Below are 27,683 nucleotides of genomic sequence, written 5' to 3'. Positions count from 1 at the left end.
GAGCGAAGCACCAAAAAAGATGACAGAAAATAAATTAGCGACAGCTACACTTAGTAGTAAACATGCAAGCAGACAAACCTAGAAGAGGGAGGACGAGGGGAAAAAAAAGGAAGATTTATCTGCTCATAAGGGGTCTTTTAACTATGACCTCGTGCCTCATGTCTGTCACTGGAGGGAGCTACAGTTGGTACATTTTGTTATGTTTTACAATTATAAAACCATGTGAGATTTAAATAAACACTCTGTTATTGAAGTTTTTATATGTTATTTATTGCAATGGCCTTGAAAACAAGTTCATTCAGCATTGCGTAAAAAAAGTCCTCCAAGAAATTCAGCCTTCAGTACACTGTAAAATGTAATAGTATTCCTAACTTAAAAATATAATATGTTACTGGAATTTAACCAAAATGTTGAGTTTTTGAAAATTGTAATTGTTGCTGACATTTTCGTACACAGCTCCCATAACTTTTTTATTTTTATTTTTTATTGAAAATATCAAAATTTACAGACAAACATGGTGTAGCTAACGCAGGGAAGAAGTTAAGAGAGCTGGATCTAGGAGCAGCGAAGGATTTTAATGAAAAAATAAACAAATACAAATAACTGGGAAAACACCGGAACAAAATAAAACATCCACGAGGAGAGACAAAAACATAGACAGGAGAAAACATCCACGAAGGGCACGGGCAAAACACGGTAGGTCAGGATACATTCAAGTATATACATTCAACAACTGACCAAGAACAAGCAACCAACAGGGCATAATATACAAAAAGACTAATGAGTAGATGAAACACAGGTGAGGAGAATGGAAGACAGCTGGCAGTGATGAGGGCAGGGAATTATGGGAAGTGTAGTCCATGGGGAACAGATGACAGAGGCAAAACACAGGGTAGACAACAGTGAATCGTGACACATGGCTGCATAAAATCTGTTTCTTCAAAATAGGATACAGAGATATATAGCCAGAGGGAGCAGCTCTTAATACAAACATAGGAAATATATATGTAGTCTTAGTAACAAAAATAAGGATGATTTATAAAAGGAAAGAGTAACATTCAAATAAATAAATGGTAGGAAATTATAACATAAGGGAAGAATTCAGTCATTGTTCAGCTATTTACCTCAGTTGGGAAGTGTTTTAGGGTATCAAATATGTTTTGTGCTTTAGGACCTTTCAGAGTTTTTAAGGATTTTATATACAATTTAAATTCATTTAAAAAAACGACAAATTTGGGAGTTGATTTCACAATTCTACATTTGTGAATGAAAAATTTAGCTAGACATACAATTGTATTACTACAGAGCTCATCACCCTTGCTTTGCAAAATCAATCCAAATGTTATGTCGTCTCTGGAGATAGAGGTTGGGAATGAAGACATCTGTTGCTTAACCCAATTATGTATATCACACAAAAATGTCTGTATCACATTACATGAGAAAAATACATGGTCCATAGTTTCAACATCATTGTCACAGAATGTACATGTGTTATCATCTATACCAAAGCGAAGTCTAAGTAATTCTTTAGAGGGGTAAATGTTGTTCATTACTTTGAAGTGTGTTTCTTTCACTTTGGGGGTATAGGGAGTGTTAGATACATTGTTCTTAGTTTAGTAATTGAATCTTTATCAATTTTTTGTAGGATGTTATTTTTATTTTGCCTTTCAGGGTAAAGTTAGTCAGTAAAACAATTTCTAATAAAGTGATTGGTGCATTTTCTATCCAGACTAAAAATCCCTTGAATTGATAGTGGGGCCAATTGTGGTTGTATTGGATGATAAGCCAAAATATTTATGGGTAGTGCTCTATGTAATTTAGTAAAGTCTGATTTTAAGGGTTTGAAATTATATTTGATGCAAAATTGTTCATAATTTAAAAAATGTCTGTTGGTATCCATTAAGTTGGCTATGGACCATATATTTCTCCCATACCAATCTTCAAAAAACAGAGATCTGTTGCGGTGCAAAACAAATCTGTTGTTCCAGATTACAGATGTGTAGGGTGAGAAGTTATGTACATATAACATTTTCCAATAGAAGAGTATTTCTCTGTAAAACTCTGACAATGATATAGGTAATTTGTCAACATTAAAGTCCACTCTATGAAGAAATTATAATACTCCAATTTTCTTGAATAAGGTCTTTGGAATACAATACAAAAAGGAGTTGCTGTGTTTGATCCAAGATTTTAACCAATTTATTTTTTAAGGTTCCATTAAGGCAGTCAAAATCAATAACTTTTAGTCCTCCATCCTTTGTGTCTTTAACCATACTGCTTTTCTTCATATAATGTGGTCTGTTTCTCCAAATGAAATTTAGGTTGATTTGGTTGATAGATTTAATCAATTTGTTTGGAATGTCATTGAAAAAGGCTGGGTAAAAACATCTCGATAAACATTCCATCTTAGTTAGGTAAATTCGACCTAGTATTGATAGGTCCCTCTGTAGCCATATATTTAGTCTTGACTTGCATTCTTAAATCATTTTATTTTCTACATTCAAAACTTGGCTTTGTTTTTGGTCCTTGGAAAGGTAAATCCCCAGGTATTTAAATTCTGATTTAATAGGGATATTACAGATGTCTTTCAGTGAAGTATCGTGTACAGCCAGCAATTCACACTTTTTTAAGTTTAATGTTAGGCCTGAGGCTTTGGAGAATTTTTCAATTTTGGCAATAGTTGTTGAAATTTGGTATCTATCTTTTAAGAATATTGTTGTGTCATCTGCTAGTTGGCTGATGATTATGTCTGTGCCAAGTACATTACGTTTTTTAATATCATTACAGTTTTTAATATAGATTGCTAGCATTTCTGTGGCTAAGATGAACAGGTATGGTGAGATGGGGCAACCTTGAGGAATACCCACATTAATCTTGAAGCTTGGGGTGGTACCACTAGGTAATAGGACACAGCTACTAATATCTCGATATAATCCACAAACCAATTCTCTAAACTTGTCTCCAAAGCTAAAGTGTTCGAGCGCCGAAAGAAAAAATGGATGCGCCACGGAGTCAAATGTTTTATAGAAGTCTAGAAAGAGAAGGAAACCATCATCCTCTATTTGGCTTCTATACTCAATGATGTCCATTACCAATCTATTATTGTATATTATATATATTATTATGAATTGACCTTCCTTTTAAGAAACTTGACTGTGTATCTGCAATAAGATCCGAAATCCCTGTCTGAAGACGAGAAGTGAAGATGTAAGTCAGGAGTTTGTAGTCTGAATTTCTGAGTGTAATGGGTCTTCTGTTATCTATAATTCTGGGATCTTTCCCAGGTTTTGGAATTGAGACGATAACCCCATGTCTCATTGTTGGTGGAAGCACACATGTTTCAAATATTTCAGTAAAAACTTGTAGAAAATTTAGAGCTATAGAGGTGGCTATAGAATTTCAAGATTTCTGAAGAGATCAATTTATCATCTGTGACTTTATTATTATCAACCATGAAGGATCTGATGCTATTTTTTTCCTGTCTTTTTTTCAAGACCACAGAAATACGCTGAATGTTTTCCCCCCTCCTCTATCCACTTAGCTCTGGATCTAATGAAGGCCCCTTGGGCCTTACGACTGTAAATTTCATCTAGTTTAGGTTGGAGGTTTAATATCTTCTGTCTATATCTTCTGTTGGGTTTGGTTTATTGTAGTACATATTTAACTGATTAATAATGTCTACTTCTTGTTTTTCACTATCTTTTTAAATTATTTTACTGAATGAGATGGTAAATTGGCGTATTTTATATTTTAGGAATTCCCACTTTTTGGTAGCAGTTGTTAGCTCCTCAGAATTGGCAATTTCTTTAATTAATAATTAGATTTTTTGGCAGTAGTCATTATTTTTGAGCAGACTGGAATTGAACTTCCAATATGTGTGTGAATGGACATTGTTGTCATTGGATTTTATCTGTAGTAAAATGACACTATGATCTGTTAGTGGTGCAGCAGAAATATCAGAGCTAATATTATAAAATAGTAAATGATTTGCAATTAACCAGTGATAAATTCTGGATTTAAAATTGTGGTTTGAGCTAAAACAGGAGTATTTAGATATTCCTGGACTTAAGTGTCTACAAGTATCAGCCAAATTATGTTTTTCACAAAAGTTTGAATATGGTGTTTGGATGACTTGCAGAGTATCTGCAAGGATATTTATCAAAAAATTCATCATGAACTAGGTTTAGATCCCCTCCAATTATGATGTTATCAGTTGAGTGTGTTAATTTGAGATTGTCTAAATGTAAGCCAATTTGTTCAAGTAGGTTCTCTGCTGATGTTATAGCCATAAATGTTGATTAAGATGAATTTCAGACCATCAATGTTTATGATAAGAATCAGCCAGTGACCAAACTCATCTGCCATATGGGACACAATATGACCTTTGAAATTATTTAGGAGGATGGTGACTCCTGCTGACCTTGGAGTGCCATGGCTAAAGTAAGCTTCATCTCCCCATTGTTTAGACCAAAATATAACATCATCAACCTTAGAATGTGTTTCCTGCAAAAAAATTATATTTGACTTCTTCCCTTTACAAAATAAGAAAATACTTTTTCTCTTTGTCATGTCTCTTAAACCCCTTGCATTAACAGAAATTAGAGAGATGTTACTCTTTAAACTGAACATAGAGCAAAAACAACTAAAAAAACAATCAACAACAATGGATTGCTGAACTTACTTAAAACAACAATAGAAGTTTCCTATTAGGAATATATAATAGTAGCAAAACCCTGAGAAAACATTTTAATTCAAACTCACTTATTTTCGGGATTCAAAAACCCTGGAAAGTTGTGTCTATGTTGAGAATCTTTGTCCATTAATGAAAGTATGGGGGACATGGTCTTCTTTGGTGAGGTCTTCTTCGAAGCGGATATTGAGATCATTGCAGACGGGGTGAAGTTTGGTGATCCGCCAGAGTTCGTCCCTGATGTGGCGTCCTGTGAACTGCATGATGATCTGACGAGGGCGGTTGGTGTTACTCGGCCCCAGTCGGTGCACCGAATCCAGGATGAAATCCATCTTCTCCCTCCAGTGTGGCACAATCTTTCCGATGATATCAGAGATGATGTGTCGTGTGTTTTTGTCTTTTTCCTCCTGTAAGCCATTTACTTGTAGGTTCCATCTTCTTTTATAACGCTCCAACTCTGCAGCTCTTTTTTCCACTTCTGCTGCTCTTTTCCCAAGCTCTGTGTTCTCCTCTCTGAGTTGTTTCACCTTGACGTGCAGTTTTTGGCAATGTTCTTTACATTCTTTGATTTCGGCAGAGTTAAACTCTACCGCGTTCACGATGTTGGCTATAGTCAGCGTGTTCTGCTTTAGCTCCGCTTTGAAGTCCTGCATCATGTTTTGAAGAGTGCCGATAGCAGCCAGGATCGCTGCGTTAGAGGCGTCTTCAGCATGGGCTCCAGCAGCTACGTCGTCTGGTTTTGACTTTTTCTGTGGTGCTGGTGGTTTGGAAGGTGATGTTAAGGTGTTTTTGGTTCTTCTGGAGTTAGTTTCCATACTTTCTGGACCACAGTAGTCATGTGCTTGGAGAGCCTTCAATTTAGCATTAGCTTTTGTGCTAGTCATGTTATGGTCTGCAATATTGTTCTCCAGGAGGTGTTCAGGGTTACTTACACGTTTCTGAAGTATTTTAATAAGTTCCCTATGGATTTACATCTGATAGATCAGGGTTTTGTTGAGTTAGTCCATTCCATTGATTTTTAAGGCTTTGCTACTCTGAGCTATTCACAGTGCGTCTGCTCTCTCCGCCATCTTGTCACGCCCCCCGCCCAGCTCCCATAACTAACTAACTACTCAAAATGTTCAAGACGTGCTGTTAGGCATGCGCACTGGACGGCAATTTCCCCTCCCACACACAGAGCAGAAGCACATGGACTGAGGAATCGACGTTCTTCTTCGGTAAATGCAAGGTAATATATTTTGATTTAAACTTTGCTTTATTTGTTTAATACTCTTAATAATTTTTTGAGTTTTTGTACTTTGTTGTTTTCATGCTGTTTTTTGTGACGTATTAGCTCATGTTAAGAACTTGCACAAACACGTTATTCACTACACTTTTTTTGAAGGCATTTCTGTTAAAACTAGTCTTTGCCCGCTTCATATCTGTAAAATTTGTTGACTGTTAGCATATTAAATCATTTTGAAATGTATATGTTTTTGATGGGCATGAGTATGGGAGTACTGGAGTACTGGAGTAGTTTGAACTGAAGACTGGTCATTAGAACGAGGCAGCGCAGACTGACATAGATGCCTTCACCCTAGAGATCGCAATCCAGACAAAGTACAAATTGATGTAACAGACCATGACATCTTGAGCCTGGTTCTTTTAAAGTAACTCTTTTTAATTTGATACGTGACATTTCTCATTTAAAAACGCAATGATGTGTGGTGAACTCCAGTCAAGCTGGTTGTGGCGAAAATAATATGATTGCTTATTATGATTATTACGGTAGTCTGCAGGCTCCTGAGGTTGGTGTTATTCTGAGGTACTATTCAATTGAGTTTATCAGCGAGTCTTCAGCCGACCCCATCGCCGCCACCTTTTCAAGTAGAGTATTATTATCATTAGTAGTATTATGTATATCTTTTTAAATATAAATCAGCACAGATACTTCAACAGGCTTTGTTTTTAATACCTGTTTCCATTTTAGTCATTGTCCAACATTGTAAGTGGTCCACAATTTGAAGAAACATATGCATCTGATTTTGTTTCTTTTACTTTTGAGTGATGGATTAACTATTATTATTATTATTATTTGTAGAGTACCAGATGATGACCTACTATGCAGTGGAAATGTAAGTTCTGCACTTATACATCTGAAAAGAGGGCACAACATTTTAAGCACTATCGCATAAGCCACGGAACATATTCTCGAATTGTTTCAATACCATGTCTCCATTCCGAGTGTCCATGTCATTCTACGTATTAAAAGTACATTTATCAAAAATAAATTTCAAACCAAAACTTGAGGAATGTTTGGGCCATTGAGAAATCTATGGACAATTTGATTTGAGGGGTAACATAAGTCTTCAAGAAAGTGATCCGTGATGCACAACTTTTCAAAAATGTCCCCCTAATGCTGGCCAAGAAGCATCAAATGGAAATGATTTGGCTATGATTGTTACACTCACGTCTACCTGTCTCTACTTTTTCGTAGTCATCTGATGTTACATATGTTTGCACTGCAGTACTTCAGGGTCTTCCAATCCTCCTGATGACCCAGAGGAATTTTTCAGGATGAGCTTCGTAAGTATTTTTATCGCTGTTTATATTTTTTAAATGGTCAATTTGCTTTATTACATGATATTATAGATTAGATTATGAAAAAGTTCTGGGTGTACTTTTACAGTTGCTGTATTTGTCTATTGTGAAAAAATTCTGATTTGTGACATTGTTGATTTAAATTCCTTAAATTGATGCAATAAAATTTTGAAGCCCAAAAAAGCTCATCCATCTCAAAAAAAATCATCCATACAGCGTCAGGGGTTTAATAAAGTCCTTCTAAAGCGAAGCGATGCATTTTTAGAAACATTATGTTCAGTTTACTTAAAGAGAATGTGGAAACCGATTGCACATAGTATTTTAAGTGTATACAACTTAGTGATACAGTAAACTCATGTTGAGATTAGTTGTATTTCAGATGTAAAGTGAACAAATTGTATTAATTTTAAGTTAATTGACTTAATAGAGTCATCTTACAAATAAATCATTTGTAAGGTTACTAATTAATTGATAGTAATTAACAAAAACAAGCAAGTAAAAGCAAGTAAAGTTAACTAGAAATGTACTATTAAGTTGAATAATAACAAGTTGACATTACTTGCATAGGAACATTAATATAAGTTCATTTTAGCTAGCAAGTTTGCTTTGCAAAAATAAGGTAATCGGTTTCCTTAATTTTTAAGTAAAAATGTCATGCAGGTAACACATTTAAAATACTGTTTTTGTGTATGACGATGTAATGTTTAAAGTATATTGTACAAAGTATAGCTAAGTAATAACAGTTTGTTGTTGAAGACAGTGTGCAATTTGTAGTATTTTGAATAAGCCAAAGGTAGCATATACTTTTTACTCAAATATAATACATTTATAGTATATTACTTGTATGTTTCAAAGACACTTGCAATTAATTTGTAATGTACTTGTAACACAAATAAAGTACATTTTAATATCACTAATCAAGCATGTAATTACCCTACACTGGCATATACTTAAAGTATACTAAGTATACTTGAAGTTGTTCCAATTTAGTACACAAAAGGACACTAAATACACTTAAAGTTATGCTTTACTACAATATAATTACAACTAAAATATACTTAGTACAAAATTTGTTGTTCCAAAATAGCACACTTCAAGTTAACTAATTTAACACACTTGAAGCATACTTAAATTAGTCTGGCATCAAGTATACTTAGCATACTTTTTTTTCACCAGAGAAGTGGAACCTTGAAATATTAATTTCTAATAAATTGGCTCCAGGCCATGTCACCGCCATGCCAGAGTCAGCTCCATGCCATGTCACAGCCATACCTCAGCCTGTTCCATACCATGACACAGCCACGCCCCAGTCTACTCCATGCCATGTCACAGCCATACCTCAGCCTGTTCCATGCCATGTCACAGCCATACCTCAGCCTGTTCCATGCCATGTCACAGCCAAGCTTCAGTCTGCTCCAAGCCATGTTTCAGTCAAACTCCAGACTGCTCCATGCCATGTCACAAGCAAACCTCTGCTCACCAGACCAGGCCCGCCTCTACTCCACGGTCCAGGCCCACCTCTGCGCCACAGTCCACTTCCTTGTCTAGTCATGTGATTATCCTGTTCCTGCCATGTTTCATGTGTTTTTTTCTCATTGGTTCCTTTGTTTATTAATCTTGTCTTGTTACATTGTTTTCAGCCTTATATTTTCATTGGTGGTCTTGTTAACTTGTTACCCACATCAGTGTATTGTAGCCCTCATGTTTGCCGTTGTCCTTTGTGGAGTATTGTTAATGTAACTGGCTAAACATCTCTTTCCAGGAAAATGAAAGAAATTAGAAAAGTCTGCCTTTGTGAATGCTTTATTAAGTTAAAAATACAACATGCACTTGGAAAAGAAATAGAAGCAAGTGTTATTTTATATATATATATATATATATATATATATATATATATATATATATATATATATATATTTATTTATTTATTTATTTATTAGCTAATTATAATGAAGCTGGGGTTGATTATGATTATTTTGGTCTGATCTTAAATGCAAATCACAGCTCCGCCTGCTTTCCATCAGTGCTCTTGAAGCTTAGCTTGTTTGAGTTATTTTGAGCTAATTCAAGCCTCCACAGATCTTTAACCAGAATACCATTTCTTGAGCTGTAAATGTCAGCAAGAGGCGCAGCCATTGGAGAACCCTTGTATTCATTACACTGAGGGCCCTCTAGACTGGGAGCACATTTCACTTCATAGGTAAAAAAGAAGGTGCCATAGGTAAAGACACAGGCTTCTGTCACAACTCCACTTCTAAGGTCAAAAGAGCAAGTACCAAGTATATCACTGTTCCAGTAGCTGTCTGCATCATATACTTCGAATGTTAGTTTATTTGCCATGGTGATCTTAATAGGACCAAACACAAATGTTTCAGGCCAATGTGGATTGTTATCATCATCAATAATCTGAGTGCGCTTTTCCTGTGTGCCAAATTTGACTAATACAAACCCATCTGTTTCAGAACCTACATCTCCATATAGATCTTTAGCCCATGAGTCTGTAGACTTTCAGGGTTGCAAGTCCTTTTGCAGTTGGACAGCAGTTAGACTTTATAATATCACTACTATCACAAACACAAGCACATCGGTCTCTTGCACTGCATTTCCTGCCAATCTTGCAAGATTCTGAGCAAACCTTCATAAGGGCATTTTCTATTATGTATTCTTCCACAGCTTTCTTAAGTCCTTTCTGGGCAGGGTTTTTACCACTGAGCAAAAAGTGGAGGGGTTTGAGAGAATAGTGCACTATGTCGGGAATGGTCTTCAAAGACTCAAGCCAGGTTTTAAGGGAATTTGGGTGTGATGAACCAGAAAAAAGCAGATCTTCTCCATTTATGTTCCCTCCAATAATCTCTGTCTGACGTTCGGTAAACATGCTGCTAAACTTTTCATTGCTGCCCATTTTCTTTTTCATGTCTTTACAATAATGTGTCTCTGCCTTCACAGTTACTCCGGAGTAAGAACCCGAGGCTTCCACGTCCAAACAGTCTTTCACTGCAGTGTCTGTAAGCCCACTAATTGTTGCCTGACAGGATTTAATGGCTGTTATGGCTTTCATTTTCCCCCCTAACTTGACTTGTTCAATATAGTGAGTGCCAAATGTGTTGATCAGGCTGCGGTAAGCGTTTGGATCGTAAGATGAAGGGAGTGATTTGACTGCTTCAAGAAACTCGTGATGAAGAGGTGGATTTTGAGATAAACCATATCTGCAAAGAAACAGGAAACATGTTTGCATTCAGTGAGATGAAAGAAATCAGAGAGATCCTAATTTACAAATAAAGTTTTTATTTCATTTCATTGTCATTATAAATGTATTAGTGAGAAACAAGACCTCAGCTCTCTCACCTGTAAAAGTTACATCCAACTTCATGTTTGGTGAAACTGTATTTGTCTTCTTTTGATTTTGTCATTGCAAATTTTGCTTCCCTGGAATGGGTGCTTCCAACTGCAGCTCCAGCAGCCTTCACATCTAAACCAACTTTCCAGCTGACCGAGAGAGCTGATGATGAATCATTGACCAGTGATTCACTTGATTCAAAGATCTTACTGGAGACTTTCATTGAACACTTTGGTAAAGACCTCCAGAACACAACAGCAGCTGGTAACTTCTGTTTTACTCCCTCCAAGTACGGGTTTGTGCACAATTTACAAGTGCCATTTCCCAGATCCCATTTTTCTGTGTTGATCACGTAAGAACCTTTTCGCTCCATGGTCACAACATCAAATCCCTCTCCAGCAAGATTGTGTCCTGGAACAAATGGAGCATCTTCACACTGTTTTGATGTGCCTAATTCATCCTCTCCACAAACTGTCAGGAGAAACAAATGGCTTGCCCAGAAAACAATAAGGTGAGCCCGCATCTGCCCCATTGTCTGTAAAATGTAATTTTAAAAGAGCTATTATGTCAAAGTCATTATTGGTGTCAAATCTGATGTTAGTTAAAAATATTTTTATATCAATAGGATTATTTTTATTTAAGTGCAAAAACAAATGGTTTCTAAATAAATATAATAATATGGTTTATATTTAGAGTTTCATAATTACATTCAGAAATCTTTTGAGTCTTACCTTTAAATACAGCCCAGATGATCATAAATGAGTCAAATTGTCACTCGAACCTGGTTTTATACAAGTCCTGGTGTTGGTGGTTGTGGGTGTCACTGGTCTGTGTCAACACAATCTCTCGAGGTTGATATTTTTTTGCTTATTATTACATTATTATTATTATTGTTATTATTATTATTTTTATTATTATTATTATTATCATGATTATTATTATTATTATTATTATTATTATTATGGTAAGGTATTCACTGTATACTATCAGCCTTTTAAGCACCACGGCATCATTATAAAGCATTTAGGTCTAATATAATTTAAGGTGTGAAATTCTATAATTATGCTCAGTGGGAAACAGAGCATCAGAACATGAAGTTACAACAGAAATAACCTCTGCAAATGCATGCAGTCTTTTACAGCCCTTTAAGACATATATGATTGCAGATAGCTTGATAGACGCCACTGAATTAGAGCTGACAGACACTGAATATTTGTGCATTTACTATTATTTAACATTGAGTGAGACACACACACACATACACACACACACACACACACACACACACATACAAATGTATTTACATTAAAAGTATGTGAGCTATAAAGTCTGAATTTGTGATCCATATAGAATTTTATTCAATAATTAACTTGGGTTCATGCACAGGTTTGTCCAGTCACAAATAAAGCTATCACACTTTATAGCTATCACTTTTTCTTTTTAACATACTGTATATATATAACAAATATTATTTGCATACAGTATACTTAATCACTGCCTTTGAACCTAGCTGTGTATAAGTTTCTCCCGACAATCTCAGTACCTGCAGAGAGGGGCTGCCTGTCATGGTACGGGGAAGACAGGACCCAAAAGCAGAGGGAAAGTTCAATTGGAATTTATTTACAACTTAAACAGTTCTTTTTCAAAACTCAAAGCAAGTAAGCAAGTCCCAAAACACGGGCAGATATCCGAGGAATCCTTTTCCACAGTACTGGGCTCCAACTAGTGAGAGCGAATACAAGCAGACAGGTAGATGCACCTCAACTAACAGGCAACCAGTGGATACACTCCAACTACAACTACACAAAAGAGAAGTGTTAGACCATGGCAAACAGTAACAGTCACAGTACATCACAATATTCAGACACCGTACATGACACATGTACATGACAGGATTTAAATAAGAGAAACAAACACGGGCAGGTGACGGTTGCAGCTAAATGTTGTAATGATCAGTGTATCCATGGAAACAATCAGTGTTCCCATGGAAATGCAGATTCAGCATGCCAACGACACCTGAAACACATAAGGGCAAAACATAAACACGCTTTGACAAAATAGACAAGGGACGATGATGTCGGTCCTCCACAGATGAACATACAACCTGGCTAAGTGCCATGACCATGACATCACTACAGGGCACACAGTGGCAAATCACGCACAGCAATTACTTGGTCTGAGTACTGGAAGTGAACCAGTGGAACAGCCTCCAAGGACATGAGTACCGACCATGATGGGAGAACAGACTCTATAGACGTGGGCACTGGCAGTAGCAGGGAAACAGCCTTCGTGTCTGTGAACACAGGTAGGAACAGAAATGACCTGTGCAGTCATGGGCACTGGCAGTGGCAGGGGAACTGCCTTCATGGCTGTGAACACAGGCAGGGACAGGGAAACAACCTCCATGGTCGTGTTCAGTGGCAGGAGAACAGCCTTCGTGTCTGTGAACATGTGTAACAGGTAAATAATTAAATAGTATGTTTTGTGATTCCACTTGTCATGACCATGACAATGATGATTCCTCTTATTCTGTAGACTTGGGGAGTCTGCACACTCTGCTTCTTCCCAGTTTACACTCACAGAGGTAGGTCGCATGTGAAGTGTGGTCAATTAATTAGTTACATTTTTAATCTATTTGATTACTCTCTGTTTTTGTAATTTTTGTGTTTAAGACATTGAGATTATGGTCATGTTTTTATGTAAGTTTTGTTGGTTATTTTATATTTTTGGATGCAAAATTTGGTTCTCACAAAGAGTGTTGTAAGTGGTGCAGAGCAGCTCAAAAGGTTGTTCATGTGTTTGACCAGGTACTTTTTGTTTATTTTGTATATTTATTCTGCCCAGTTTATGTGAGCTTCATGATTTACTGTTGTGTTGCCTTGTGTTTATCCTCCGTCTGCTGTTTTCCCTGGACTACACTTCCCAAAATGCACTGCCTTCATCTCTGTCAGCTTATACCAATTGTTCTCGCCTGTGTTCCATTCCCTATTCCTTGTGTATGTAATGCCCTGATTTCTGTTCAGTCTTTGTCAGTTGTTGTGTTTTGATCCTGTTTCATGTACGTTTGTTATAGTTCCCAGTTCCTAGTCTTGCCGTTTTCCAGTACTTACCCTATTTTGTACTTTGTCTATTTTTCTATTAAATTCAAGCTGAATTTAGATTCTGCACTCATGACTTCCTTCAAAAATTACAGCTAGCTCTTACAGAGAGAGTTTTATAAGTGATGCAGAGGTGCTGTTCATGTGTTTGACCAGGCATTAAAGGAAGACACAAGACAACTATTTCTGATTTCTAATGACAACACAAAATGCAGATTACACACTGCTGTGGGCACACTACTGGCTTGTTGGCCGTGGCAGATGTGGGCACTGGCTCGTTGGCCATGTCAGGTGTGGAAGATTTCTTGTTGGCCGTGGAAGGCATGGATGTTGTTTTTTTGGCATGGCAGGCATGAGTGCTGGCTGCAGCAGGGAAACAGCTCTCATGGTCGTGGACAAAGACAGTGGCAGGGAAATGTCCTCAGTGAACGTGGGCACTGACAGCAGTGGGGATACGGCCCTCTTGGCCTTGAACATTGGCAGTGGCAGGGAAACGGCCTTAGTGACCATGGGCGCTGACAGCAGCAGAGGAACGGCCATTGTGGCTGTGGACAATGGCAGTGGCAGGGAAATAGCCTCCATGGCAGCGGAAACTGAAAGTGGTAGGGAAACGGGTGTCTTGTTCCTCCTCCCCCTGGTGGTGATTGGTTCACCACACTGCAGTGCAACTGGGTCCAACAAACACGGGGTAGGTGTCATTCCCAGCTGAAGATTGTAATGATAAGCATTGCCATGTAAACAATCAAGATTCCCATGGAAACGCTGATTCAGCATGTCAGTGACACCTAAAACACATAAAGGCAAAACGTAAACACGCGTTTGACAAAACAGACAAGGGACGATGATGCCATGGTTCTCCACAGGCGCACACACAACCTGACCGGTTGACAGGACCATGACATCACTGGAGAGCGCACAGCATTAACACGTGCATGGCGGTTCAAAAACAACCAGACCCTTGTGCTCAAACAAAAGGGGAAATCAAAACACAAAGGATGGCCGATACTGTCATGGTCCCATCAGGTAGAAGGTGACCGGACCATGTCACTCCCACTCAAATACACCAAAATACACAGTGATTGATGATGAAGACTCATAGAGAATTGTGGAGATGTATTAATGAAATTTTGTTTTTATTACCTCTATTTGTGAATTCCTTGGGACTTTGGTCATCGAAGGATTAGTGTCAGTATGGAAGAAAAAGCTCTCATTATGAAAGATAAAATAATTCATAAGTTTCTGATTTAGCCTTAATGTGTGGAGCAATTAGAAGTCTGCTAAGTCATTTGCATATGCATTTCTTTTTCTCTTTCATCTATATATTTGTTGATGTATTTATTAATGTGACTGGTTCATGCATTTGGAATTATTAAATTACAATAATTTATTAATGGATTCAGCTAATGATTGCTGTAAAAGCATTGTTATTTTTTATAAAAAAATTTATTTTAATAGAAAATAAAAGTATTTAATTGACACAAATGCCCTGATTTTATTTATTTTATTAGTTGTTTGATTGTTTTTATTTAATGTAAAGCCGTAATTGAGACTATTATGTTTTATAGAAACCTTGCATCAAAAATTTTCAGGTTCTGAATAATACTTTTTTTATGGTTTCTTTAAAAAAGTGTTGTAGCAACTCATAATATAAAAACTAAGCATAATGTAATAACTGTATATAATATAATAAGTTAAATGTAATAAATGTTCATAATGTAATAATTTTCTCAAAATGTAATGTTAGAACACATAATATAATAAAGTTTTTTTTTTTTTTTGCCGAAATTTAATAGGTAATATTGCAATATGAGAAATGTATTACATTATGATTTCAACATTTTAATTGAAAATGTAATAATTTTGTCATATTATAATCATTTTCAAAACATATCAATAGTTTCCAAGTGTTCTATTTAGCACCAAAAATGGTTCTGCTGTTACAAGCCAAGGAACCGTTATTTGGTAGTATTTATAACCATCATACAGATGGGGTTGTATCAGTCACATTTGGCACACAGGAAAAGCACGCTAAGATTAATAATGATGATGACAATCCACATTGGCCTGAAACATTTCAGTTTAGTCCTATTAAGATCACCATGGCTAACAAACTAAAGTTCAAAGTATATGATGCAGACAGCTACTGGAACAGCGATCTCCATGGAACTTGCTCTTTTAACCTAAGAAGTGAAATGTTCTCCCAGTCTAGAGGGCCATCAGTGTAATGGATATAAGCATTCTCCAATGACTGCGCCTCTTGCTGACATTTACAGCTCAAGAAATAAAGCTGATTAAAGATCTGTGGAGGCTTCAAATCAAAATCAAAATAATCATAATCAACCCCAGCTTCATCATAATCAACTAGAATTTTTTTCTTTAAAAAAGTGTTGTAGCAACTCATAATATAATGACTAAGCATAATGTAATAACTGCACATAATATAATAAGTTAAATGTAAAACAATTTCATAACATAATAATTTTATCAAAATATTTTTAATTTGATCCTGATTGTCCCTGTAATAAGTGCACTGTAAGTCGCTTTGGCGACAGCGTCTGCCAAATGCATAAATGTAAATGTAAACGTAACTGCATCAAGTTGCTGGCAGTGTTGATCGCCTGGCTGAGGCTTCAGCCATTGATCCAGGGCAAGCACGTGTTGGTCCGGATGGAAACACGGCAACGGTAGTGTACATCAACTGCTAAAGTGGCGTGCACTTTCAACGAATGTCGCAACTCGCCTGCCATCTCCTCCTCTGGAGTCAGCAATGGATCACGGATCATCTCCCCAGATCACACCTCCTTCGGGGCCTACGGGGAGCTCTATTTGAGCCGCTGGAGTCAGTTGAGCTAAATGTACTCTCTTTAAAGACTGCCCTCCTGACTGCGTTCACTCCACACAATGGGGCCTCTTAGCAGATATCAGCAGAGCAGTGGGCTGGCCATTCTATTGTCTGAAAAATTTAAAAGAAAAATGTTTAACTGTTATGTCAAAGGTAATACTGGTGTCAAATTTTACATCAGTTTTATAGCTTTTTATATCAGAAAGAACATTTTCAAATAAGTGCAATAACAAACAAGCCAAAAATAAAGAAAAGAAAATCATAATATAGTTTTTGTTTAGAGTTTCACAATTACATTACATTTTTTGAGTCTTAACATTAAATTCACAACCGATCATTAGTCTGTCTAATAAACTGTTGCACTAATCTCTTGTTTTATATGGATAGTAGTGGTGGTTGTGGGTGTCAAAAGTCAGTTGCCACATCATTAGGCAGCTATAACAACACTTCATAGCCAAAATCTTTAAGCTTATTTGAGGTTTAAACTATCGTTATTACTATTATTATGCTGGTATGGTATTCACTCTAAACATTCCCTGCATATATCAATGCACTTTCTGCTTTAACACTACAGCGTCACTGTAAAACATTTTGTTCTAAAGTTACAGTAACATCTGAGTAAAACTTCTGTGTCCCCTAAACTGTAAAAAGCTATAAATATGCTCAGTGAAAAGCAGAGCATCTAAAGATGAAATTACTATAGAGATGTGTCAGTAACCTCTCCAAATGCATGTGACCTTTTAAAGCACAAGACACTCAAGACAGCTATGACTGCAAATAGCTTGATAGATGCCACTAAATGAGAGCTGAAACTGAATATGTACTATTATTTAACATCCAGCAAGGCCAGACATTTTAATGTGAGTGGACATTGTTGAAACAGGATGGACGTTTATTCTGTGCCATACTCTCAAATTACTTAATTCAAATTATGAAGAGTTTTTTTCCCCTAACCTATTTTTATGTATTTATTTATTTATTTTATACAATGCCTAGTTTATGGTTCTTTTAAGATAAATTATTGGAGAAGTTCACCAAAAAATTAGAAATGTTGTCCTTATTTATTAACTCTCATGCCATTCTAGTTAGGTGGATGCAATCCACAACACACAGCGTAGGGTTTGCAATCTTTTAGCAGCAAAGTTTTCCTAAATGAGTCTGTGATGAGGAGGAGGGTGGGGCCAGGCCATGAGGAAACATGCCGGCCCTGAATCGTGCTGATCAGCAGGGAGGGGATTGAGACAAGCCGGAGGCACCAGTTCGAGAGAGAGACGCATGTGGCCGCTGTATTTTATGTTGTTTTAAGTTCAGTTTGGCATTAAAAGTTAATATTTACTATTCAGCCGGTTCCCGCCTCTCCTTGCCTGTCCCCTACCATTACATTGGTGCCAAAACTTGGAAAGGAAGAGGGATGTGCTGTTAAGGAGTACTCGCCACTGCTGTCCGCTAGGGGAGCAGCCACGGCCATCTGCCAGGGGACGGAGGGGTCGCTGCCAGCCGCCAAGAGTTGGAGGAGCCGCTGTTGTCTGCCTAGAAAGGGGAGGAGCCATTTCATCAGCCATGGGTCGGAGAAATCGCTGCCATCCGCCAGGGGAGGAGAGAGCTGTCGTTCACCAGAGGTCGGACGAGTGGCTTAGAACCAGGCGATGGTATGTCTGAGGACCAGTGAGCCAGTTTTCTCTCTCTCTCTGTTGCTCTGCCTCCCTCTTTCTGTCTCTCCTTTCCCTCCTCTTATCTCTCCCAGGGCTTCAGAAAGGCTGGGAAGGGCAACACCCCCTTCCAGGAAGGGAGGCCATTCCCTCACCTGAGTCAGGCGATGGAGGAATGTGATGAGGAGGAAGGCGGGGCCGGGACGTGATGACATACACACGGCCCTGAATTGGGCTAATCAGCAGGGAAGGGAATAAAGATGATTTCGAGGCACCAGTTGAGAGAGAGAGAGAGAGACGCATGCAGCCACTGTGTGTGTGTGTGTGTGTGTGTGTGTGTCTTATATTTTATGTTGTTTTAAGTTAAATTTGGCATTAAAACTTTACATTTACTGTTCAGTCGTTTCCCTCCAACTTGTCTGTCCCCTACCGCTACAGAGAGTAACAAAAAATGAGATAGTTTTGTTGGTATTTGTTGTAGAAGACCCTGTGTCTCCATTTTGGTCTGGATATGGCTACTTTTACTATGGTTGGTAAGGACCTGGATTTCTAGCTCCATCGCACATCAATGGATCGTTCAAGCTTAAGAACCTGATGACAAAAATGGTGTTGTGTATTGGTTGCTTCCTGCCATGAAGCTAGGTAAAGAATTCAGCTCATCAAAAAAATATGAAATATATGGGATCTATCACTGCGCCACTTCCATGTCGCCTGAAAACCCATGTGAAGTATTTTGCCACATTTTACCTCCCCCCAGTCTAGGCAGGTTGTGGTCTAAATGGGGTCTTTTCCCCCTGGAAAAATAAGAGTTTGAAAAGAACACCTTTCCTGATGCATGTTTTAGCCTTAAATGGCCCCAGACGCTTTAACTCTGTGAGAGAAACATAGAGAGAGAAAAGGTGCGGCTGGTGTGGCCTTTTCAAGAAAGTCCCCTAGTGTCGCTTAATTCGACACAATGTCGAGTGAGTGACTGACGGGTAACATCTAGTTTACTGCTGTAACCTCCGTTTCCTGATGGAGGGAACGAGACGTTGCGTTCCCCCAGGCCACCTCATCTCATCAGTGCAAAACCTGAACGAACAGATACACGAATACCTCCTTTTATACACGTATGTCCGGGGAGGGACATGCAAATTCTGTCTGCCAATTTCTTATTGGCCTTTTCTCAAGTTTAGAGGTAACTGAGACCTTCAAGAAAGTCACCTAGTGTCGCTTCATTTGAAAATATGTCTTGTTCCTTCCATCAGGGAATGGAGGTTACAACAGTAACCTAGATGTTTTTCCTGCAAATCGATAGCTTTATGTATTGCAGTTAGTTGATGCATATATGCCTTCAGTTCCATTTGCAATTGCTCAAGTGAAGGTAATTGTTGTAGAAATTTTGATGCTCAGTGGTCAAGACTCAGTCATTGCACAGGAATGCCACCTGGTCTTCTGATCTGAAGACATTGGGAAATTTATGTTTGAACAAGGGATAGTATTTACGACTGAAAAGCAGAACAGAGACACCTCGGTCCAGGCTGAGTGGGGACCTCTGCCCTCTTCAGATCAGAGGACATGTAGTACAGGGGGGTACGTTTGGGCTGGTTAATAATAAATCAGGCCTAGTAGCCTAGTCCCTGTATCCAAGGGAGAGAAGGGGGGAGGAAGATCTGCTTCTGCCAGCTGACCTCAGGGGGGGAGGAATGTATAAGAGAGGCAGCCCTGCCTGATAAAAAACACTCTCTCATGACAGACGGGTTGCTGTGTAATGACTGGGTCTTCTTGCAAGAATACATTTATTTTAAAAGACTGTTTGAGTCAGAGTGTCTCTTACACAGTGATAATGGTTGGTTGATAATGATTGCTATAGATTCAAGATATGGCCTTAACCTAGCAAATACTAATGAATTAGCCATGCTACTATGCGGTGTTCCTTAATGGGCTAAAGGAATCAATGTGGTGTGGTTAACTGTATTATATCGCTTGATAGTGATATCTGGGTATGTCAGGAACACCGTGGATATGTTAGAATATGAGCTTGAGTCAAAACAAATTTGCCCTGTTCAATTTTCTTATTATTTAACCCTGCTTGTTTCATGATTTCACGCAATGGTTTTAGAGTAAACTCCTCTATCCAGTCTGCACTAAAACCAGTCATTCCCAAAAAGGTCATAATTTGACCTACTGTTTGAGGCAATGGCGTTTTATTTATGCCTTCCAATTGGGCTGGAGCTATGGCTTTTGTTCCATAGGCTACCATTTGTCCTAAGTATTCTACCTGTGGTTGACAGTACTGCAATTTAGTTTTAGAAGCCTTGTGGCCTCCTTGAGCCAATTTTTTGATTACTGCTATGGATTCTCTGTAATTCTGCTCCAGTGAAGTGGACCTGACAAGAATGAATAAACCCAATATACACACATGTAGGTCACTCCAGTGTCTAATAACATGGGTGTGTTCTTACCCTCTATTTTTAACTGCAGCATAGGTTCTGCAGTTCTGTTTTAAAAATTGAAAGCTCCCCTGTAGGATTCTCTGGGCACCCCTAGTATCCAAATTAGGACCCTGCCGTGGATTTACTAGACCTTGTAGTAGGGTTTTATTGGGTTGTTGCCAATTTGCTGGGACTTGCTATTGGTCCTGACTGGGCTGCTGTCAACTCCTCCCCCCTTCACCACAAGGAGACACTTGCAATGGATTGATTGAGCAGTTGCGTCTGTTGTGTCCAGCTTGACCACATACCCAGCACACTCCAGGTGGACCATAACTTGGTCTGCCTCTTCCTCTTTGTCCCCCTTATGGCAGCTTTCTGTTCCATCCCACTTGTCCTTGCTGCTCACTATAGATATTGACAATTGGCACAGGAGCAACCTGGTTCACAACTGAACTGACCAGTGCAGGTTGAGTGGGTTGGACAATTGGTGTTCATCTGAGTAGGTGGATGTTCATTTGAGCTATGACTGCTATCTGCTCCACCTCTTCTTTCTTTACTGAAAGCAGTATCCTCTTTTTATTCTCTCTTGTCAGTTCTTCAAGTTGCAGCTGTGTCAGTTTTCTTTGCAGCTCTCTCTCTTTATTTATGAGCTTCATTCTTTCTGTATTGTTCTACAGCATGGGACACATGGTCACATGTCTTTGTGTGTCTTAAAGTTCAGACCTACCACATCTCTTGATTGTTTGTGGCATGGCATCAACCACTGCATTTCTGAAGAGTGTGGTCATTAATGGGTCTCTTTCTGGATCCTGTTGTAGACATTTTGATACTCATTGATCAGTGATAGTCATTGCAAGGGAATGCCTCTGTGTCTGAGGAATGCAGAGGGGAAGGATCTGCTTCTGTTAACAAACCTTGGGATAAAAGAGTATAAAATACAAGTCAGCCCTCCCCTTCACGGTCTCACTCATGGCACAGATTAACTCCTGTGTAATGACTGGGTCCTTCTTGCAAGAATAAATAATTTTAAAATTATATGGGTATTCAGCGCTTAATACCATCCACATGTCTGGTCGGGTCACATTGAAGGGTGTGCCATCTAAGGTTGTTCAGAAGTGCCCACAGCACCAAGTGGGATTCAAAGAGGATATCTTCCATCTTTACTCCACCCAGTATATTTGCTAGGAATTCCCTGATGTCTCCTAATGCCAAGAGCTTAACCATTGTCTCTTCTTCAAATGCCCTAATCCATTTTCCAGCCCTAGGGAGGGCTACTGTCACAAACCCCGCTCCTCTGCTTCTCCCCGCATCGTCTAGCACACACACGCACACTCCCTCACTCCGCCCCCTCGAGCTTTTCACGCTCTTTTTGCTCGCTCGAGCCCTCACGCCCACTTTGCTCCTACTCGCTCACATGCTCGTAGGCAATCTCCCTTCCTCGAGTTTCTCACGCGCTTCCAATCCCCAGAACATTATGACCACCTGCACTCGCGTCATCTGCACTCCTGCACATTAGTTTCACCTGCACTCGTCTCGTCACCTTTCATTGTTTACACCTGCACCTTCCCCTATAAATACCACAGCACATCCATTTCACGGGTGTTGGTTATTGTGTTTAGTTTCCCGTATCTTTGCCCCCCGCTAGTCTCGTCTAGTTCTGCCCTCCTCTTGTTTACCCCTTAGCTTGCCAGCTCCCCTTGTTACCCTGTCTTTGATCCCGCTAGTCCCGTCTAGTTCTTCACCCTTATTGTTAACTGTTTTCCCGGCTTCGACCTCCCGCTCTCGTTTACCTCTCTCTCCCGGATTTGCCCCTTACGATACTTTGATTCCCCCGGCTTTTGACCCTACGCTTCCCTCGACAACTCTTCACTGGATTTGCCCTTTGTACTTTTGCCTGCACTGCTTTCTCTTAATAAAGCAGTTTCATCCGACATTGTGACTGTCTCATCTTGTGTGTGTGTGTTCGCTACAGCTACGTCAGCTTCCAGTCAGAAAGACTAGAGACCAGCCCCTTCAGGGCCTGTGTTGCCCATGGCACATATTGTGCCTGTGTTCTTTTAACTAAAATGGGACATTGTTTAAACCTGGCCCCTCCTGTTCCTTCTGTCTGGGGTTTTTCCCATAGCCTTTCTTCCTGCTCTCTTTTTTGTCTTAGTCTATTGGTTTGTACCATCTGCACTATAACTTCTTTCTGACCTTATATCTCTCATTTCTCTTTCACTATCTTAATCTTCTCTTCCTTCTATATCCACAGTCTTCCATCTTAGACCTTCTTTATACTGTTTTTATGACTTCTGCAATGCTCCCTTGCTTATAACAATCCAAATGTAACTCCCTCTGTTTTTCTTCAGCTTGTTCCCTTTTTGGAGTGCTATCTTTGTTTAAATTAGCTTCCGTGAGCTATTTATACTTCCCCTTTTATGTCTACCTCTCCAATTTCTTCAATTTTTCCTCTCATCATTGGAAACCGACCACCTGGTGTGCGGTGGTTTGTCAAGAACATCTGCTAACTTTTTTTCTGTCTTCATCTTGTAGCATTTTTCTTGCCTGTTTTATGTTTCTCAAGAAGTTTTCTCCTTCCTTTTTAAACACTGTCAACACTTCACATTCTCTTTCTCTTTTATTTATACTATTTTTACTCTTATCATTCATTATAGTTCTTTATCAATGTTTCCATCTCTTCACAACTGTCACAGCAAATGTTCCCTCTTTTGGCCATACTGTATTCCAATTTTTGGTTATTTTTTCTCATTTCTTTGAGGATTTTATTAATCAGTTCCCTGCACATTGGGTTTGTAGATGTTAGTGTTTCCACTGGAGTGTTTGTCATAATTATACCAACTCTTATCTTTAATACAACCTTTGTTTTATATCAAATTACTTAGTTGGCTTTAGTAAGTGATACACTTGACTTAAAGCATTATTGTTTGTCCAGATAAGTGATTTCCAAATGAAATTTAACCATTTTAGTCACACAGCAAGGATTGAGTTTCTCCATCTAGATCACAAATTCTTCAATCAGAAAATTTTGGAAAGTTTTTAGTTTCTCTGTGTTTACAAAGAAAATGCATTTGCAAATTTGCACAAAAGACAGGCTTTCATGCATTCAACGTATATAATTCAAACTTTCTTTTTTAGACAACTTCCACTCCATTTAGTGTCCATTTATGATTTATGTCTCATGAAACAATCACTCTTATGTTCCTTATTTTAAAGTACTCATTTCATTCACATTTGTCCTTAGATATAGGCTCATTGTTTATACACAATCATACACTTTCATACACAATTGCACTACACACACTTTCAAAAACAGATACAGATACTCTAACAAACACTGAAATGTTCACACTTCTTACATTCATAAAGCCTTCATAAACACAGAGCTTCAAACTTCTAAAACCCAACTATTCTATCACCTCTCTTAGGCGACCTAATAAGCAGCCCTTTTGCCTACCCATGCAGGACTTTTCTACATATTATACACAATATTCAATGTTATCCATCAAGGCCCTCTTAACAGTTACAAACAATTTTTTGCATACAAGTCAATGCTTTTGGAATCAGTAACTTGTCTGTTCTTTAATTTGGAGAAGACTTTTTAAGAATTATCTTACCATTATGGGCAGACTTTGTGGTGAACTAACACAAACACTTATACTAAAAGCAAAAATGCTTACTTCACAGTGGCCACGCATTTGTATATAGCTCGCCAGCAGCCGTCCCGATGTGGCAGCCTTCACTCCGCTCCTGAACCAATCCCACTTCTGACACCAATTAATTATGTCATGGTAGATTTCTTCAAAACAGCAATCAAAGTGCAGACGAGTCAAAGATTTCTGGAGACGCAAAGCTCTGATTCCAAAATGTTTATTCATACCACCCAGCCAAGGGAGAAGTTCCTGTCTTCTGCCCCCTTCCTTTATGACATGCTTATTTAGAATGTAGTTCCCCTTCTGTCGCTCTCTCCACGTTGTGTCAGAGAAGCGACACTAGGGGTCTCTCTTGAGCGCCGATATTCACCTCTGAACTATGAAAAAAGGCCAATGAGAGTTGGCAACCAGTATTTACATGTCCCGCCCCCGGACATACGGGTATTTAAGTGGCCCAAATACGGGAGTTCATTCAGAAAATTTCTTCGGAGCCGATGGTCGTGTCTGCAACTGCTGCATACTACACACCGAGTTCCTGTCATCCCTCTGCTGCATAACTGTTGGATTCCACGGCGCACAACAGCGGCTTTCTCCTGTTTGCACGGCTGTGCATTCCTGCCCCTGGGCGCATCGACAGTGCAGAATTAATAAGCTCTCACAAGTTTTTTCACAAAAGAGTGACTTTTATTAAAAGAGTAAATTTCACTAAAAGAGCAAAACACAGCGGCGTTGAACGTCCTTTTAAGGACGCATCTTTATAAAGATGCCCTTCTGCCCCTGTGTTGTTCCTGGATGCGGTAGAGTGCTCTCCGCTTCAGATGGCCACAGGCGTTGTCTCGTGTGTCTGGGTAGCGATCACACCGAGGCTGCGTTTGTGGATGGTTCATGTTCTCACTGTGAGAACATGACCATGGCAACGTTGCGGTCGCGGCTTGCTTACAACCGTGAGCAAGCCACTCCAGCCGCCCCCCGTGTTGCTCCTTCCCACGGGATTGAGGACGATGCGGCTGGCGATGGAGGCGATTTGGAGATGGCAGTGGGTGCAGCTCCGCCGGGTACGCCCCCTCGGCCCACCCGCACCCCAGCACGCTCGTTGATTCCCGTCCGTGCTCGAGGTGCCAGCGACTCGCCTCACAGCCAGTCAGCCGACCCTCTTGCGATGGAAGCCGATGAGCTCGCCGCGGCATCGGAGGGCGCAGCATCTGATGCAGAGGACTCCCCTGGGCTGCCGCCTTCGGGCTTGCACGCCCAGGCTGAGGCTGACGCACAGATGTCCGACATGCTTTCCCGGGCAGCCGACAGCATGGACTTGGATTGGAACCCTCCATCCTCCCCACAGCCATCACGGCTGGATGACTGGTTCCTGGGGTCTGCGCGCCGCTCACAGCCTCGCCCCCCCGGTTCCGTTTTTCCCGGAAGTGCATGACGAGCTGACGTCTTCATGGAGAGCACCCCTCTCCACTCGTCACACCGCCACAGGCTCGTCCGCCCTCCCCACCCTCGATGGCGGAGTGCGCCAGGTGGATAGGGCGGTTGCGATCCATCTATGCCCCGGTACCCCTACCACCTGGCGAGGTCGCCCCGTACTCCCTTCCCGGACCTGTAGAGCAACCTCCTCGCTGACAGCGAAGGCCTACAGCGCCACCGGACGCGCCGCTTCCGCCCTGCATGCCATGGCTCTCCTGCAGGTCCACCAAGCCAAGGCAACTTCGCAACATGCACGGGGGTGGCCCTGATCCCGACATGCTGCAGGAACTGCGCTCAGCGACCGACCTCGCCCTGAGAGCGACGAAGGTCACAGCGCAAGCGCTCGGGCAGGCGATGGCCACTCTAGTGGTCCAGGAACATCAACTGTGGCTGAACATGGTCGAGATGCGTGAAGCCGACAAGAAAAAAAGCAGACCTTCAAACCCTGGACAGACCTTTGCTTTCTAAGGGCTGGAGTACCCTTGCAGCAGGTGTCCGATGAGTTCTGGTCACGACCGACGCCTCCAAATTGGGTTGGGGCGCCGTATGCAACGGGCGCGCAGCCGCAGGCCGGTGGAACCGAGGCCCGCTGCGCTGGCACATCAACTGCCTAGAGCTGCTGGCTGTTTTTCTGGCCCTGCAGAAGTTTCTTCCGTTAATTCGGCACAAACACGTCTTAGTCAGGACAAACAGCACCACGGTCGTAGCCTACATAAACCGCCAAGGCGGAGTACGCTCCCTCCACATGTCACAGCTCGCCCGTCGTCTCCTCCTATGGAGTCAGCAGTGACTGGAGTCACTGCGTGCCACTCACATCCCCGGCAACCTCAATGTGATGGCGGACGCGCTGTCAAGACAAAGCTTGCCCGGCGGAGAGTGGAGACTCCACCCCCAGTCGGTCCAGCTGATTTGGGACCGGTTCGGCAAGGCCCAGGTAGACCTGTTTGCCTCCCAAGAAACCTCCCACTGCCTGCTCTGGTATGCCCAGACAGAGGCTCCCCTCGGGGCAGATGCGCTGGCACACAGCTGGCTCACGGGGCTGCGCAAGTACGCATTTCCCCCTGTGAGCCTTCTTGCACAGGTGCTATGCAAGGTCAGGGAGGACGAGGAGCAAGTCATTCTGGTAGCCCCCTACTGGCCTACCCGGACTTGGTTTTCGGACCTCACACTCCTCACGACAGCCCCTGCCTGGCGAATTCCCCTGAGGAAGGACCTTCTTTCTCAGGGACGGGGCACGCTCTGGCACCCGCACCCAGACCTCTGGAACCTCCACGTCTGGCCCCTGGACGGGATGCGGAAGATCTAGCCCGTCTACCATCTGCCGTCGTAGATGTAATCAATCAAGCCAGAGCCCCCTCTACCAGGCATCTTTACGCCCTAAAGTGGCGTCTGTTCGCATACTGGTGTTCTTCCCGAGCCGAAGACCCGCAGAAGTGCGCAGTTAGGTCAGTGCTCGTGTTTCTTCAGGAGAGGCTGGAGAGGAGGCTGTCCCCCTCCACCCTCAAGGTGTATGCCACCACAGCACGGTAGACGGAAAGTCTCTTGGTAAGCACGACTTAATTGTCAGGTTACTAAAAGGTGCCCGGAGGATAGCTCCCTCCTGGCCTAACCTGTTCCCCTCCTGGGATCTCTCGGTCGTCCTTACGGGACTCCAGAGACCCCCCTTCGAGCCGCTTGACTCAGTTGGACTCAGTGCCCTCTCTCTCAAGACCGCCCTGCTGATCGCGCTTGCTTCCATCAAGAGGGTCGGGGACCTTCATGCGTTCTCTGTTAGCGACGCTTGCCTGGAGTTCGGTCTGGCAGACACTTTCGTGATCCTAAGACCGCGACCGGGCTATGTGCCCAAGGTTCCTACCACACCCTTCAGGGATCAGGTAGTAGAGCCCGAAGCCATTTGTTTTGAGAATAATGGCTGGCTGATGAAGTTATTGGCTGGCTAGCCGGCTCAGCCAA

The 27,683-nt window shown here is 40.8% G+C and overlaps 1 pseudogene; it reads right to left on the bottom strand.

Moving 5' to 3' along the window:
• Nucleotides 1-9,268: 9,268 nt before the first annotated feature.
• On the bottom strand, nt 9,269-11,143 carry LOC127620317 (perforin-1-like; annotated as a pseudogene).
• Between the last annotated feature and the right edge of the window lie 16,540 nt (nt 11,144-27,683).

This window comes from Xyrauchen texanus, chromosome 26 (genome assembly GCF_025860055.1).
Source record: "Xyrauchen texanus isolate HMW12.3.18 chromosome 26, RBS_HiC_50CHRs, whole genome shotgun sequence".
Lineage (NCBI taxonomy): Eukaryota > Metazoa > Chordata > Actinopteri > Cypriniformes > Catostomidae > Xyrauchen > Xyrauchen texanus.
The sequence above is the reverse complement of the archived record's forward strand: the minus strand, read 5'-3'. Positions and strand labels throughout refer to the sequence as shown.